Below are 4,964 nucleotides of genomic sequence, written 5' to 3'. Positions count from 1 at the left end.
TGTTAATCAATTGAATCAATTTACCAGAGGGGATGTTATTTGAATCTAGTTGTACATTTGTAGACACCTTTTGTAAGACATCAATGGACATCAAAATTAACTTTTTATCTTCAATTTCAGATTTCACCAGGTCTTGGCTAGCTTGAGCTTGGATTGCAGCAACAAGCATAAGATTCTCTGCAAGAGATAACTTGCCAAGATCAACTAACCCATCAAGATTGATGTGGGGTGGAATCCATGTTACCCAAGGAGTGGAAATTGTCAGATCGGATATGCCTTTACCTCTGTCCACCTTAGCTATCTCAAATTTTCCTGACTCAACATTCTTTTGTTGAATCTCAGGGGCTACAGTGTTGTCATTCACCGAAGGATTGTCACTGGTCTCAGCATCAACTGTGGTGTTACCTTGGTCTTTTGGTTGATCCTCAGACTAAGTTTCAACCTTTTGACTTCTGGAATCACCTTGCTTGTCTTTCGACTGAGATGATTTAAAGGCATCTTTATACATAGGGTCATTCTGAACGATCTTCTTCCAAATTTCCTTTGTCTCTTTTCTCACCTCCTCAACTTTACCAATCATTAACCTGTTTATTTTGTTTTTGCTCCAAAATTCTTTCTTATTGACTTCTTCAATCAATCTGTTAACTTCATCATGAGTTATACATGTACATCTATTTACAAGTTCTCTTTCCTTCATCTCTCTATCCATTTTACTTGCATTCATCCTTCTAGCATCTATAATACTGTATAGGTCCTTTAGAATGGACTTATCTAACTCAATCATTGTCTTATTAAAATTGTTTAAACATATTAATACCGCTCCCTCTACTTTTCTTCGATCACCATCATCAAAATTGTCAAAATTTGCTTGAAGATTCTTCAAATTCCCTATTGGCAATATAGCATTATAACAGACAATGAAAGATTGTTGACATTTCAATAAGGATATTGAGAAGGTTGTTGATGATTATGAATATAACTGATTAAGGATGTTTACTGTCTTAATATTATTATTTTGTCATTGATGTCAAGAAATTGATTTTCTAATTCAGTATGATGTTGCCATATCTTGAGAAGTATGATTTAAAGAGTATAAAGATGTCGGTAAAAGTCACAGGAAAGATTATGATGAATAAGGTATTCAATGGGCAACTATTACCTAGTCAAAGAATGATGAGATCATGATGTTTAGATTGTTTTAACATCATACATATGTTGTAAATCATAAGGTTGATACTATACTATGTTATCAACCAAAGAACCTAGTCAGTAAACCCTAAGGTTATCGCTATCGGTTAATGAAGGCGGAATGTCTACCGAGTGAAGTTTAGTATTTACCGAGTTGTAACCGAGCTGTAACAGAATGCATTAAATGTTTACATGCGTTATTTAATGAAGGAAGTTGATGAGCTGGAACTGATTAAATGATTGATAAGTCGTAAATGAAGTTTGTTAATGAATCTATGGGAAAAGAAAGTCGGCAGGAAGATCTACACCGCAGATTGAACCGCAATACCCTAGCACAAGTTCCAAGGCAGGGTAAAACATTTTCAGATTGAAAGATGCATTGAACCTAGTCAAAGTATGAAGATCTGATGGCTATGATTGATCATGGGAAATGTGATCAAGGAGATTAAGTGGTTAGCTAATTTTTTATAAATAGGAAACTGTTGATAAACAATGAATGCGGGAAAGTGTATGCACAGGGATGCTACATAGTGATTACTGAGCACTGAAGCTTGAAGACCTGTTTGAATAACAGAGTATAGATGCCCAACAGATGGACAAGATTAGTTCTATATCTAGATTGTATTGAACAAATAAGAATCTTCTTTAGCATTTTAGATGTGAAGTTGCAAATAGATTTTTATTATTGCTATTTTGTGAAAGTGACAGAAAATCTCTTAACCGAGTGGACTTAATAGTCTTATTTGTAAAACCCTCTAGCAAGGTGACATTCTGATTGAGTGTTTGAAATCCTTTAACAAGGTCACTTCTAACAAGGTGAAGATCCTAACAGATCTAAAGGAAATCCCTTAATCGGGTCACATCTAGCAATGTGTTTGTAATCTTTAACAGGATTTTCTTTTAACTGAGCATACTCTAGAAGAGTATATTTCTTAGTGGGTCCAAAATCCCACAGTGGTTTTTCCCTATTTGGGTTTCCACATTAAATCTGGTGTTATGAGGTTTATGATGTTTATATGCTTTTGAGTTTGCATGTTTAATAGGTTTGGTTATATTACTAAAGTATATGTTACCGAGGTTGAATCTGATGTTTTTATGGAAGATTAAGTTTGTATGATTCACCCCCCCCTCTCATCTTGTTGGCTATTGAATCTATACTTACATTTAGTATCAGAACTATCAATTGGTATCAGAGCTTTGGACTCTAGAAGAAACTTTTAAAGTCACTTGAGTTAAATATCCAAAGATGTATAAGAGGGATGCACCGAAGCTGAACAAGTCAAGTTTCTCTACATGGCAGAAAAGGATGAAGCTGCATCTATCAGGAGTTGGAGAATATGTTGTATATTATCTAGAGAATTATTTCATCACACCGAGAACCTATCCATTGACAATGGAAGAGATAAAGGCAAAGCAAGAACATATTCAAGCAATGATTGAAATAGCATTTGCATTGACCGATTCAGAGTTTAATGATCTAGAAGGCTGCAATGATGCAAAGGCTATGTGGGATAAGATCATATCAGTATATGGAGGAGATGAACATGTTCAAAGAGAAAAAGTAGATAGTCTAAGAGGACAACTTGAATCCATGAGGATGAGTGAAGGTGAGAACATAACTTAGTACAGTACAAGACTAAAGGAGATTGTCAATCAAATCAAAGGAGCAGGTGGAACTATTGAAGTAAGGTATGTACCTAATATGCTAGTTTCTTTAGATGCTACTATTGGTAAGCTACATGCATTTGAGTTAAGTAACTTTGATAACAGTGGATCTTCGATAAATAAAGTTGAATCTGCATTTCATTATTTTAATCTTGATGAATCTAATGATTACAATGAAAGAAAGTATCAGTACTCTGAAGGAGATCACAGTGGAGCAAGTGAAAGATTTCATAAGAACATGGAAGAAGGACACAACCTGTATGAGGAAATCAGAAAGAAAGAAGAGTTTGAAGCACTATTAGCCAAGAGGTTACCGAGAGGCAAAGGTAAGTATAAAGGAAAACTACCTTTGAAATGTTTCAATTGTGATAAAATAGGACATATAGCTTCTAACTATCCTGACAAAGATTCTACTGAAAAGAGAGATTACCGAGATGATAGATAGAAAGATAATCATTACAGAGGACACCAAGACTTTAGAAGAAGAGATAGAAAGACATGTTTGATAGCTGATGAGGAATCCAATGATGATAAATCAGATGACACTAATACAGAGGAAGTAGTTTATGTGGCTATCAAAGATGGATTAGATGAAGAAAGGTATGAAGAAAAAGCCCTAATATCTCACATAAACACTAATGATTCTTGGATCATAGATAGTGGATGCTCACATCATATGACAGGAGATAAACACAAGTTTGTTATATTAGAAGATTATGATGGAGGCTATGTTAGATTTGGTAATGATGCACCATGTTCGGTTAAAGGTAAAGGATCCATAACATGTCTTGACAATGCTAAATGTAATGATGTTTATTGGGTTGAAGGTTTGAAATACAATTTGTTGAGTGTAGCACAACTAAACAACATAGGTTACCAAATAGAATTTCAAAAAGGAATTGTCAAAGTTCATGACAGGAATGGAAAGTTAGCTGCTACCAAGACACAAACAAAAGGTAATACATTTCATCTTGACTCAACTTGGAATAAATGTCTTTATGCAAAGATAGATGATACCTGGTTATGGCATAAAAGGTTTTGTCATGTAAATTTTGATAATTTGATCAAAACAAGTAAGAAGCACCGAGTAAGAGGTCTACCAAGTCTTGAAAAACCTGAGAATGTTATGTGCCGAGGATGCCAGATGGGTAAGATGACAAGATAAAGCTTTATAAGTAAGTCTTACACTTCTAAGGGAATTTTAGATCTTGTGCACACTGATCTTTATGGTCCTATGAAAGTTCAAAGTTATTATGGTGATAAATATTTCATATTATTTATGGATGACTATTCAAGGATGATGTTAGTAATATTTTTAAAAGATAAATCAGAAGCTTTTCAAATGTTTAAATGGTACAAGGCAAGAGTTGAAAATGAAACAGGAAGACAACTGAAATGTCTTAGATCAGATAGAGGAGAAGAGTTCACATCTAATGAATTCAACTTATTCTGCAATGATCATGGTATTAAAAGACAAGTCTCTGCACTGAGAACTCCACAGCAAAATGGAATAGCTGAGAGAAGCAATAGATCTATTATGGATTGTGCTAGAACACTGATGATTGAAAAGAAGGTGCCACAAACATTTTGGAGAGAAGCAATAAGCACAACAGTTTACACCCTGAACTGAGTACAATTGAAGAAAGGTACTTTGAAGACACCATATGAAATCTGGTATGATAAGAAACCTAATGTAAGTTATTTTAAAATCTTTGGAAGTAGATGCTATGTTCACAAAGATGATAGAAATGGCAAGTTTGATCAGAAGAGTGAAGAAGGAACATTTCTAGGTTATTCTTCTAGAAGCAAAGCATTTAAATGTCTGATCAAATCATCTAACAAAATAGTAGAAAGTGCAAATGTGAAAATTGATGAATTTGTAGAAAGAAATGATGAAGGAAATTCCAAGGAACCAGAAGACTATAATGAATTTGTCTATGTTCAACCGACAAATGTTACCGAGAAAACTGTTGAAGAAAATGAAGAGAATATCTAGTTACTGAGTGATGAAGAAGATCATACAGAGCCTACCGAGCCTATATTAGCCAAGTATGTCAGAAGACATCATGCACCAAGTTAGATAATAGGAGATAAGGATGATCCAGTGATGA

Source organism: Cryptomeria japonica, chromosome 10 (assembly GCF_030272615.1).
Source record: "Cryptomeria japonica chromosome 10, Sugi_1.0, whole genome shotgun sequence".
Taxonomy (NCBI): Eukaryota; Viridiplantae; Streptophyta; class Pinopsida; order Cupressales; family Cupressaceae; genus Cryptomeria; species Cryptomeria japonica.
The sequence above is the reverse complement of the archived record's forward strand: the minus strand, read 5'-3'. Positions refer to the sequence as shown.